Source organism: Vulpes lagopus, chromosome 13, assembly GCF_018345385.1.
Source record: "Vulpes lagopus strain Blue_001 chromosome 13, ASM1834538v1, whole genome shotgun sequence".
Lineage (NCBI taxonomy): Eukaryota > Metazoa > Chordata > Mammalia > Carnivora > Canidae > Vulpes > Vulpes lagopus.
In genome coordinates, this window is record NC_054836.1 from 27,081,583 (window position 1) to 27,095,454 (window position 13,872).

General features: G+C 36.0%; 1 pseudogene; it reads right to left on the reverse strand.

The window, feature by feature from the left end:
- Positions 1–13,197: 13,197 nt before the first annotated feature.
- On the reverse strand, positions 13,198–13,476 carry LOC121475142 (annotated as a pseudogene).
- Between the last annotated feature and the right edge of the window lie 396 nt (positions 13,477–13,872).

Sequence of the window (13,872 nt, forward strand, 5' to 3'; positions counted from 1 at the left end):
CTTCGAGAGCAAATCTAAATTAATATCAGGCTTCTCAAAATAAAAATATTTTAATCTGAAATCATAGTTTCCTCTTATTTTGTTCCTTTAAAAAATATTTGATATACTTAGCAAATTGAACCTTGTGATAGTTCTAGCAAAATGGCTTTATTTTTCTCAAACATGACGTTCAAGTGTGCTGTGTTAGATCTTTCTCTCCTAAGTTTGAGAACATCTTTGGGAGATCCCACAGCTTTTCAATCACTTCATTTATACCAGCAATGTCATTTCTGTAATTTAAATTCACATTCACCCATGAGAAAGCTCAGGCTAGGATAAAAAGCATATATGATTCTTACCTCTACCATCCATAAAGAAATCAATTTGTGTGGATTGTAGATTCAAATGTGAGAGGAAAATAATACTTCTAAATAAATTCAGGAAAATAGATGATATCTTAAACAGGACCCAAAAAAGGGAGTATCCATATAGAAAAATTTTTATAAAAATTTTCTATGTATTAAAACTCTAAACTTCCATTCACCAAAAGACACAATTTGGGAGTGAAAAGCCAGCCACAGAACTCATGTAAATAAATATGAAATAGACAAGCAACTCAAGAAAAATTAATGGGGGTTTCACAGAAGAGACTATCCAATGACCAAACTTACAAAAATGTGCTCATCTTCTGAGTTGTCAGGAAAATGCGTCAGAAACACAGTGGAATACCATTGTACACCTACCAGAGGAGCTCAAATAAAAAAGAAAAGATGAAGCATTGGTAAAAATATGAAGCAACTAGACTCCTCTATACTTCTTGAGGAAAGTAGATAGAGATGAATACCTTGGAAAACTATTAGGCAGTATATTCTAAGGTTGAATGTGTATATAACATATGAAACAACATTTCATTCCTAGTATATTTACCTAAGACATATACACAGTATATACACATGCACTATTAGATATGTACAGGAGTATTCATAGCAAAATTATTGTTATAATCTTCAAACTATAAACAAGCCTAATGCCAATAGGTAGTAAAATGGATATAGTGTGATCTATTTACCCAATGGATTACCATATGGCAAAGAAAATTGCAACTACATGTATGAGTCTTACAAATATACTAATGAGAAAAAAAAGAGAGTACAGACACATTATATACAATACATATTACATAGTATACCTGTTATATAGTGTATATATGATAGATATTTATTATATGGTGTGTGTGTGTGTGCATATATATATTACAGATAGTTATTCCATTTGATAGAAGAAAACACTTGTCTGTGCAAGGAATCAAAGAGTTGGTGCCCTTTGGTTTGAAGGGAAGGAGTACAATGAGGAGTTTCCAGGTCCTGGAAAGGTAGTAAGTCTTGACCAGGTGGTAGTAATGCAGATGCATTCCCTTTGTGATATTTCATAGAAACATAATTTAATATAGGCACACTATGCTTCATAGAGGTAAAACTTTAATGAAAAATTAAAAACTGGAAGTTTTCTTGTAATTGCTTTACATTTCATAAATAAATAAGTAAAAAGGCCTCATCTGTTCTGAATTAAAACTTTAACCTAAAAACTTCTGCTCTCCTCAACAAAAGTTTGCCCTGGGGCTCCAGGGTTCACAGGAAGGAAAGAAACATTGTCTCCTTTCTTTCCTCTCTCTACATCTTCTTCCCATGACCCTCCATTGCTTCTTTGTCTGCCTTTTATCTCCAAAGTGCTGGTGCCTAAAGGAGAAGCGGGAGAAGCAAAAAGGGGGAACAGGGACCAAAACATCAGGTAGAAAAGATCGCCATAATCAGACAAGGCCATTGCCTGTGTGGCAGATGGCCGAACAGTGACTTGCTTGTGAAGTCCATTTTGTTCATCCCTCTTTGTCCTGCCCATTTTGTTCATCTCATTCTGCACAGTCCTTTAGTGAGGACTAATGTCCAGTCTCCCTCCCTCAGCAGTCTGTCCTACTGCCTCTCACAGGTAGACCCAAGTCCCATGTGGACAGCCTTCTTGGTAGGACTACCCACGAGATAGCTGGAGCTGAGCTTTCTTATGACTCCACTGTGTTCGTGGAACACTCCATACAGCTCACCAAATAGTGAGCATGTGGATGGTCCCATAGTTTCCTTTCTCCTCGCCTTGACACTGTGAGCTACCCATCTTTTAATCTCTAGACCTTTCTCTATGATCAAATGCACACCCTCTGAAACGTTGGAGATATAGATGAAACCACTCCTCCACCAGGAACTGCCATACTACCTTCTGCTGAGGGATACCACCATGGTCTCTGCATTTTCGGCAGCTCAGCAAGAAGACATCCACATCTGCCAGCTTCCTCCTCTTGTAGGCACCACCATCTGTATTCTCTATAATGATTATTCTGAGAATTTTTAAATTGGCTTTGCAGGGATCACCATCTTTCCTTTCTCATAGGAACCAGAATGGATGGGTACTCTGCAGTGCTTCCCTCCAAGGGTAATGATGCCTAATTAAAGAAAAAAATGCCTCCAGAGTATTAATCATGTACTTACCGAATTTGGGTGGAGTAGAGGGTGAGAGTAACAGGTCTGGCCCATCTACTTTTTAGAAAACCCTGTGGAAATATGTCTTTTAGCAGCTTCTCTCCTTGTGTTTTCAGCTTTGGGATTTTGCCTCATTTCAAGACAACAGGAAAGATCCCACTTCTACCTGCTGTTAACACTTGTATTCCTTGCCTCACTGAGCCCCTATCTTGCTCACCTAAATGAGAAGCCTGGAGCACTCTCTTTTCAAACTCCTCAAATGCCTTCAAGCCATTTCTTGGGAGTCTGTCTACGAACATCCCTCCTCAGCCTTTCTTACCTACCTATTTTATATGAATACCCCTCATCCATCCGGGCGGCGGGGGGACACCACCCAGAGCATACCTCTAGCATAGTTTTTATTGCACACTTATAGATGTCTACCTCTTTCCCCAGCTAGGTAATAATCAACCTCAGAGCCAGGCTCTTGCCTCATTTTATTTTATAGGTGAGTGCCTGGGGCATGGTACTTAAAAAAAACTTTGCTTAATAAGCAAATAGAAGAAAATAGTTGAGGCGCATTTGTGAAGCATTGACATAGATCACTGGAAATTGGACATAAAATGGTCTATTGTAACATTCCTTAGGACCTTCAACCCTACTGCTGCTAAAGGAAGGGAGATCTTTAACTGTGTGAGACATGACATATTTAGGAGTCCTTGACTTTGGCATTGTTCAGTCATCTTTTACAAATCAAACTCCACAATGTACAATCACTCATAGCAATGGCTTCACTCAGTTCCCTCCTGAAGCCACAATGTTTACTTCAGTATCCTCCTCCTCTTCTCCCCCCTCCTCCTCCTCATCATCCTCATCATCATGGTTCTAATTTTATGAACTAGGAAGCTGAAGTCCTCATTAGGAACTTAATGTTCACAACATTTATTCACCATGAGGAACCAAAACACAATGAGCTTCAGATCGCAATGGCATATGCATACTTGCTGATAAATAGCCAAAAATAAATTTATATGGCTAACACAATATAGTTCTCATTTCCTATGATAGTTGTCATGTTCGGCTTTTCCTCTTATTATCATGCCATTATGAGCTTGGTTTTAAATGAATAGCCTTATAATAAAATAAGAGGAGGGAACAGATGAAGTCTAGCATTTGCAGTCAAGTTTTTCTGGTCCTGAGAATGACATACCAGGTAAACTTCCCTCATTTATAGAACCTGATTTAGGAAATTCTGGTCTCACATTTCTCTTCTGATTGTTTAGATAGCTGATGGACTGAAACATCATAGGGCTTCCTGAAATTTCTCCTGAGTGAGGAAGATTCATCTTCTGTGCATTTCCTTAGGAGAGCATCTATGGATTTCGGTATCATTCTGGATTCTACAGAAATAGGCACTTTCCTAAAGTCATAAGAAAGTTCTAAAACTATAAGGTTTTCAAACTAAAGTTGCCTAACTTGAAATTGCTTTGTTGCAACATAGATGAGAATGCTGTTATCACACTTGGGATTTGTGAAAGTTAGGTCTTGTACCTTTGAGTGGAAAGCTGATAAAAGTTGTACTTTCCATTAATTCTCAAAGTTAAAGAGATGCTCTAGTCTCAGGTTAAGCTAAGAAGATGCAGGTAAGTAAGAATAATGCTTACTAAATTTGACCACCAAGCTTCTCTAAGACAGGCACTGTGAATTTTGTTAGCATTCTTCATATTAATAAGAACTTTCTGTTAAATAGCATATATTCTTTTAAAGTATGAATATTATATCTTTTGGGGACCTATAGTTGGTTAAAGATAAAAAATTTTGACATAAAAAATAGAGAACAATGTAGCAAATAGAATTGAAGTATCTCACATAAATTGGGCACTTTTCTAGTGGGATATTATAAAAAAAATGGAGATTAATTTGTGCACAGTGATGTTTTTCTAAAGTTAAGTTGTTCCTAGAAGTAGGTTTTATTTTAGAAATCTTGGGATGAAAATGATCTATAACAGTATTATTTCCACAAAAACTCAAAAGTTTGATGTATAAACTTTGTGTTCATATTTGCAAGGTGGCATGGGCTGAAACAATACAAATTTACCTTGCATATCTATGTCATATTGAATCAAAATATGAACTTTTTAAAATATTTTTAAAATTTTATTTATTCATGAGAGACACAGAGAGAGAGACGGAGACACAGGCAGAGGGAGAAGCAAACTCCTCAAGGAGAGCCTGATGTAGGACTCCATCCTGGGACTTTAGGACCACGCCCTCAGCTGAAGGCCGATGCTCAACCCCTGAGCCACCCAGGTGTCCCAGAATCTGAATCTTTATTTTTCAGTTTTTTCCCAATATATCTTTGAAGTTTATTTGACACATTCAAACATACTAAAAGAGAAGATCTCCAACTGAGGCAAAACATGTCCTTCTTGAAGATCATCAAGAGAGATGATCAGAGAATTTATAGTTCTGGTGGCACAGAAGGGACAGTCTTTTAGCATATTAAAATCATTTTCTAAAATTTTGCTTAAAAATTTGGTGGGAAAGAAAAAAACCCTGAAATGTCTTTGTTTCTGACCAAGATTTGATAATTTTCATTTTAAATAAAAAATGAAAAGAACTTCATGCCACTCACATTTTTATCAAATGAATTATCCTATCTCCTTTACAATTTCACTATGGAAACTAATTGGAATGAAGTAAAATAAGGATTTAATAGCTTTGTTTACATAAGCAACATTAAGTGGAAAGATGAGGCAATGAGTTACATCATTTCCCCAAGGATGTTCTGCATAATTCAAGTTCCCTGGAATTGTAATAGATAGTCCATGAAAAGAAAATGTATTCTTTAGAAAAACAGATGTAGCAGATATTGGATTAAATACATCAGATAGGTAAATTTACTCAGGACTTGAGTAGCAAGGCAGGAATGCTCCAGGGCTCATTTCTTGGCCCCAATCTCTTTCCTATCTATATGAGCCCTTGATGATCTCATCCACATGCCTTGGGGGGTGGGGGGATAACTAAGTGATGGGCATTAAGGACGGTACTTGATGTAATGAGCACTGGGTGTTATATGCAGCTGATGAATCACTAAATTCTACTCTTGAAACTAATTATACACCATATGTTAATTAACTTAAATTTAAATAAACTCTAAAAAATAAAATAAAATAAATGTCATCCACATGCCTAAGACTTCCTAATGTATATCCCTAGCCCTGGTATCTCTTCTCAACTCCAGACTATTAGACACCTTCCCATGACGTCTAATAGTCCTCCCAAACTTACCGTGCTCAAAACTGAGCCTGTTATTCCGCCCTATACTCCCATAGTCTATAGTCTTGCCTATCTCATTAAAGAGCAATTCTATTCTCCCACCTGCTCAGGCAAGAAATAAAACTAAAACGGAGTCTTTCTCTATATTTTACACCACATATAAACAAATCTTATGCTTTCTACTTCACATTTTACTATTTACTATAACCTCAACTATTCTGCACCATGTGTAGTGAATACGTGGTCAAAATCTTCATTATCTCTTGCCTGAATTATTGCCATAGCCTCCTGTCAGGAGGTCTCTTGGAGGCCCACCCTTCCCTTAAAACAGAATAGTAGAGTTGTTTGACTTGTAAAATGCAATTCCTAATATGTCATTTTTTCTGCTCAAAACACTCCAATGTCTCTTACATCTTAAGCCAAAGTTCTTTCAATATCTCACATGGTCTTTTGCTCCCTCTTCCTGGTTATTTGACTGAGCTCATCCACTACTGTCTTCGCTTACTCTTCTTCAGCTATTAGGGTCCCCCTACTAACAGGAAAGCCCCAGATTTTGTTAGTGTTCACTGCTGTGCCCCAGTGCTAAGTGGAATAGCTGATATATATAGTAGATGCCCATTAAAACTTCATTGAATGAATGACTTCACTGCAATAATCTGAGAGCTACGTAAGGCATAGATGACTGATTCCTACTCACAGGAGCCAATGAAGCTGAAGTTATCCAACAGCAGTTGAAGAGTTCTAGAGTATGTATATATTCTATGTACCATTTCTCTTCTACCTTAAAATAGGTAGAAATGAACTGATTTCTAAATTAATATCTTTGTGGAATAGTATGCACTTACACTGCTTTGCCTCTGTCAGGAACGTTGAAATCTTAAGATTCTTATACATTGTACTTGAAATGGAAATACTATCCCTTGAGGTCAAAAATGAAGCTTTTAGGGAAAATGCATGCATTTCAATGATTGCTACGTCTTTTCATCATTGCCAGGCAAACACAGGCTTAGCGTTAAGGCTTGCTGAGAACACTAATGATTAACTGCTCAAAGATGCATGAGGGAAGTAGTCTAATTAACATAAATCTCTATGATACTGTGTTCACATCCTTGTAGGCAATGGATAAAGGTCACACCATAAACTCCTGGTTGTATATCTTTTGCAAGTTTGTGAATTGTAAAGTGACTTTTAGAACAATGTTAAATTATGTCATAGCTTGATTAAAAAAAAACATTCTGCAACTAATTCAAAAAAGAAAGATCTTTTGTAAAAGCCAAATTAATTCAAAGACTTTAAGCATAATGAGAACTTTTTTCCTATCAAAATATAGTTTTGGAAAGTCTAAAAGGACTTTCATGTGTACTGTTAATGGGAGTGATCTCTTCTAAACTACATCTATTAAATCATTAGAGGCTTACTAATTTTTAATGAGAGCATCACAAAGATGACAAAGCTGGTTAAAAGATCATTTTAAGATTCTGAATACTTATGCACATGTTTTTAAAAATGTTGTAATAAGATTCCTAGCTTATTTACAAAACTGTTTGCCGTCCTTCAGGGCTATAAATTCATAAACTGTAGGTTATATTTTCTACCTGAGAGAAATCATTTATATTCCTACTACAGCTAAATATACCAGTTAACATGTATCTTAACAGAGTCTGGGCCTTAGTTAACAGTAAATAGGCCATATTCTCTAGATTATCACCATCCAATAGAAATAAAATACCAGTCACGTAAGTAATTCAAAAATTTCCAGTAGGTACATTGAAAAAAAGAAAAAGTAACAAATATTTTTTATAATAAACTTTATTTTTTTTTAAATTTTTTTTTTATTTTTTATTATTTATGATAGTCACACAGAGAGAGAGGCAGAGACACAGGCAGAGGGAGAAGCAGGCTCCATGCACCGGGAGCCCGATGTGGGATTCGATCCCGGGTCTCCAGGATTGCGCCCTGGGCCAAAGGCAGGCGCCAAACGGCTGCGCCACCCAGGGATCCCTATAATAAACTTTATTAACTCATGGTATGAAAACTATTATCAATTTAGCAGAGTATAACAAGTCATTAATGAAATATTTTACATTCTCTTTATATTAGTTATCTGATTTAATTCTTACAAAAATTCTTGAAGATATTATTACCATTTTAGAGGTGTGGAGGCTAAGAACATTTACATAACTTGCTAAAGGACACATAGCTTCTAAGGGGAAACTAGTGGAAATAAAATCCAGGTTTCTTAACTGCAAAGCCTGAACTATTAACCACAACGTGATTCACAGAGATGACTTCAAAATCAGTTCTTTCAACCCGTATCAATTAAATAGCTAAACATTTGCTAAGCAAATTAAAGTGTTGTTAATGATATAATTATATGTCATTAACATATCCTTTAGACCAGAAAAATGTGTTTTCTAGAATGAGTAGAATAAGTAGGAAGAATTGATACAAAAAAAAGGTTTCTGTAATTATAGGAACATACTATTTCTTTAACCTTTGAAAAAACAATTATGTTGCACACCTGAAATTAATAACACTGTGTTAATTATACATCAATAACAATAAATCAAAAATTAATAAGGGAAAAAGTCCACATTAATTTTTTGTAGTGTAATAAAAATCAATGGTTTTGTTCTCCTTAATTTCTATATTATAGGTTTGGTTTGTAAATTGCTTTTATTTCATAGCAAGAAATCATAAGGGATTAATTTTGATTTTCATTATCACAGAATATAATGGAAGACCTTTCACATTCAAATAGAAAATTGAAATAGAAATGGAATTAGGAAAAAGGTCCTTGCATACTGGTTTTTCAAGGCGAAAATCTTCTTGAGAATATAAGGCCAGTAGAAATAAAATGTGGCCTCATAAAATGTGCCATAACAATAGTTTGGCATTTTTTTCTCTTTTCTTATGTTTTGGTTCAACTTGTATAAACTAGAAATTAGCATGGTTCCTTGAATATGTGGTAGGAATTATCTATACAGTTCTCCTTGTCTGGTGCTTTCTAAGACAGAAAGCTCCCAACTAGTAATAAGATATATTTAGTGGCCATTAATTTATTTAAGTTGCTTTACCATCTTTTACTAATTTTGTCACTCTACGTTTTTATGTTATTTGTCCAACTTGGTTTTCTAATGCACTGTTAAATTGTTACTTACAGCATAAGTAATTTCACCTATCTCATTCTGTGCTTTATTCCCATTTCCCAGACCATTTTTTTTTCCCCAGACCATTTTTTTTAAATGTATGTCTGGCTTACTGATATTTAGGGGAAAAAAAACAGCTTTCAGTTTTGTAAATCATGTCTTTGTCTCCCAATTCATTTAATGACATTCTATTATTCCCTTGTACCGTATCTTGTTATTTGCTTATTCAGTTAATCTTTTTCTTTATTTGAAGGCTTATATAATTTACATATATGTATATATATTTACTTTCTGAATAGTGTTTTCAAAACCATACATTTATCTCTATTCTTTGCTGTATTAGTTCTGAATTATCTCCTAGGAAAAGGAGTACACATTCTATAACAGTTCCTTGTTTTCTTAGCTCCACTTGCTGCATTAGGCTGGCATTTATTTAATACTTGTCCCCTCACAGGGAAAATTTCCTCAGTAATTTAAATTTTATATATAGCTTATTCATTTCCTTCCAGATTCCTACTGAAGCAAAATACTGTACTGTTTTTTTGTTTGTTTTTTGTTTTTTTACTTATTCATGAGAGACAGAGAGGCAAAGACATAGGCAGAGAGATGGGATGCCTGGGTGACTCAGTGGTTGAGCATCTGCCTTTGGCTCTGGGGAGTCCTAGGATCAAGGCCCACATTGGGCGCCCTGCAGGGAGCCTGCTTCTCCCTCTATGTCTCTGCTTCTCTCTTTGTGTCTCTCATAAATAGATAAATAAAAAATCTTTTAAAAAAGATGTATATATGTAGTTTAGGAATCAAATTACATGTTTTCCTACTTGAGCCTGGCTTGCAAAACAAAGGGAAAGAGGTGTGCTGCCCTCAGCATCCCAAGGGGTTTCCATCTCCTCCAGTTGTGGGCCTTGAGCTCGAGACCCAACCCTGGGCTGCTTCCTGGGGGCTCCGCAGACCCCTCACTAGGACCAAGTCCCCCATCATGCTGGGAGTGTGGATTCCAGCAAAAAGAGCTGGAAAAAAAAGTGAGACTCCACAGACCCCCTATGGGGAACCCCAACTTAGGCCAAGGACTGGGCATGTTGGGTGCTCATGATACCCTAGGCCAGGCCCCTTTGCTGAGGACTCCTTGGACTATTTCTGAAGAATCCCCTCCCCACATACACCCCTTCACAAGCCACCCCTCCTAAGAGGCAGGGGGCCCTCCCCCTCCTCCCCTATGTACTCCCCACCTATGTTCTGTTTGACCAGCATAGAAATATTAAACGTCCTGTATTCATGGGGTGGGGGGGCTGGACATCTTTGTGTCTGGTAGACATTTATAGATAGAATCATAAACTTTATTATTTTCAGAAGGGTTGAGCCAGACCAAAAATTGAAGAAACTCTTTTAGAGCTTTGAAAATATATATATTTTTTAAAAAGAAAAAGGGTGCAGAAAATCATTCCTATCTATCTGGAATACTGCTTTGAAACCTATGATTTCAAGCAAGGGCAAAAAAAAATTTTTTTAAGGGCAAAAATATTTAAAAGAGGAAGCTAAACATGAAAAGAGTACCAGCCAAATTCCTTAATACAGACCCATGTGGCAGGAAATATCATGGCAAGAGATGGTCTAGCCAGCTGATGCAATTTCAGACCGACCTTCAAGGCTTAAAATCATATCACCCTAGGCTAGGGTAAATTATTTGGTTTTCTTTTTTGGAGACAGTCATCTGAATAGAAATATGGGACTATGGACCAAATAATACTTAAAGTCTTATCCATCTCTCATTTTCTAGCTCTGACTTCACAGGTATTTCACTGAGGAAATTGGCTACTCAATATATATAAAGCTATATTTTTACAGCTGCCCTATGCCAAAGTACTTTATATGTAGATTAAATATCTAAAGAGCAAAAGCAAAGCTATAAAATGGTTAGAAGACAATATGAGAGGATTTTGTCAATTTGGAAAGGCCCACTTAAAAAAAATCTACACACAACCACCAATAGGCGGGGACAAATTATTTGTAACTCATATATGAGAAAACGAATTAATACTCCTAATATACACAATGATTAAAGAAATATAAGAAAAAGAAACCATACAAAAGATAAATATATATTAAAATAAAAGTTATAGAATACCTAAGACAGCCAAAAAATATTTTAAAAATGTGTTCAACTTCACTGTTAGCCAAGAAATGGAAATTAAAATCAAATACTGGGGTGCCTGGGTGGCTCAATCAGTTGAGTGTCTGCTTTTGGGTCAGTTCATGATCCTGCTGTCCTGGGATCAAACTTTGCATCAGGCTTCCTTTTCAGTGGATAGTCTGCTTCTCTCTCTCCCTCTACTCCTCCTTACTGCTCTATTTTTTTCTCTCTCTCTGAAATAAATACATAAAATCTTAAAAAGAAATATAGGGGCACCTGAATGCCTCAGTGTTTGAGCTCAGGGAATAATCCTGGCATCCCAGGATGAGTCCTGAAATGGGACCCCCGCAGGGAACCTGCTTCTCCCTCTATGTCTCTGTCTCTGTCTCTGTCTCTCATGAATAGATAAATAAAATCTTTAAAAACAAAAGAACAAATGCAATACAATTTCATACCCATTGAATTTGCATTAATTAAATTGATAGCACTAAGTACTAAGACCTGTGAAAATGAATAGTCTTTCTTTTTTTAAAGATTGTATTTATTTATTCATTAGAAACACATGCAGACCCTCAACCTCTGAGCCACCCAGGCTCCCCAAACTCTACCTTTTAATTTGTAATTTATCGCCTATAGAATATATGTCTTTTCACTGGGTGTGTGGGGCTGTAAACAATATAGAATTTCCAAAAATCCCATCCTTCCCTCTAGGAAATCCAGACTTGTTGGACATGAACAAATTCCATGTTGTTTTAGAATCTTTGAAAGTATGCCATGATTTTAACTTTTACTTTTATTTGTGAAATTATAGGGGATAACCATATCTTACTTGTTCTTGTACATAACCGTATCTTTCTTGCTCTCCATTTTGACAAACATTTTATTATTTAAGGAGTGAATGGCTATTTTTGACTCATGGAAATCCATGTTTAGTGGTCGCAACATTTAAAAAATTTGATGCATATTCTTTTCAAATATTTGAGTTGATACAGACATATTCATGCATCACCTATCTGTCTTCCCATCTGTCTATCTCTGTTCATCCATCTATCCACCTCTCTCCATGTTAGTGCTTATGAGCACAAGCTTTAGAGCCAACTAGATTCAGTTTTCTACCCAGCCAGTTCTAGCTGTGTAGCCTCTGGCAGGTTTCTTGGCTGCTCAGTTTTGTCTCTCAAGTGTTGACATTTGATATGATAGAACTGGTGTGTCGATTAAATGAGTTAATATAAAGTGCTTGAAAGAATTCTTGCCAGAGAGTAAAATTCTCAATTAATGCCTATTCTTATTCACACACAAATATAACCCACACACATTTCAACTTAAATGGAGAGCACACTTATATGTGGCTTGCTTTTACATGAATAGATTATGATCAACTTTCAGGTAAGTATGCATAGATTTATCTCATAAAATTAATAATAACCTCATGGTGTTAATATGCCATTTTCCACTTAAATAATTTTAGTTGTTTTAAAATGCACCTATTCAAATAATATGTCAATAAACACATTTCTATGCATATTGTTCTTTATCTGTACTTGTCACTATTTCTGTAGGAGAGATTTCTAAAAGTGGAATTTCTGGGTCAAATGAATTCTACATTTTAAAAAATGTTAAGATATTAACAAATTATATTCTTTAGGGGCACTTGGTGGCTCAGCCAGTTGGACAGCTACCTTCAGCTCAGGTCATGATATCACAGACCTGGGATCCAGCCCCTCATCGGGCTCTCTGCTCAGCAGGGAGTCTGCTTCTCCCAATCTCTGCCTGTGGTTCCTATTGCTTGTGCTCTCTCTCTCTCTCTCGCTCGCTCTCTCTCTGTCAAATAAATAAACACAATCTTTAAAAAAATTGCATTCTCTAAAACAATGTAAGAGTATCTATTTTCCCATTCCTTAGCACTGAATGTTAATCTTTCTTTTTTTAAGTGTTAATCTTTCATTGAAAAACAAATTGCTTCCAATCTGATGTATGAAAATTTTATCTCATTTTCTGAAAATTTGTGTATTTGTGATTACTAGTGAGGTTGAGCACCTTTCTATGTATTTTTAACCTGTTTATATATCTTATGGGAATTTCATGTTTTTAAAAAAAAATTTATTACATAAATTAACCCATTTATTAGAGGCTACCAATGTTTCAAATGGTGGAGCTTCTACTGGTCTTTCAACTCCTTTAGTCGTCTGATGGCAGACTTTACTGTGACAGCAGAAGTGCTGTTGTACGTCCAGGTGCCACCAGCTACCGTCTTCATGCAGGAGCCACAATGCCAGATGCCCACAGTTTGCCTTTTCATCTTGGTCTTGCCACAGAAGGAGCAGGTGTACTTGGCATGCTGGCTAATTTCAATCATCTTCACTATTTACCTGAGGGAGGCACCATAACGGGTTCGGTATTTACCTACGATTCTGATCTTCTTGGTACGGTTAGCCATGTCACCAAAAAACGGTTCTGAGCCCAGAGTGGAAGAGCAGAATTTCATATTTATTTTATTTGCATCAATGTCTGCTGAACTACACATTTTTTTCATAGTTTGCAGATGGAGAATATTTTTGCTTTCACATGGGTTGCAAATGTATCATTTATTTTCCTCCTTTATTTCCTTCTTAGGAAGTCCTTTCTAACCTGATGTTAAATATCATTCACATATGCTGTATTGTAATAATTTGGCAGTTTTGTATTGTCTCCTTATATCTTTTTAGTCCATGTGAAACATATTTTGTGTTGTCATATGATGTAGAAATATGAATCCTTCCCCAAAATGATAGCCATATTTCTCAATATGATTTTTTTCTATAATCCATATTGATTCAAAATATCATATTTATTA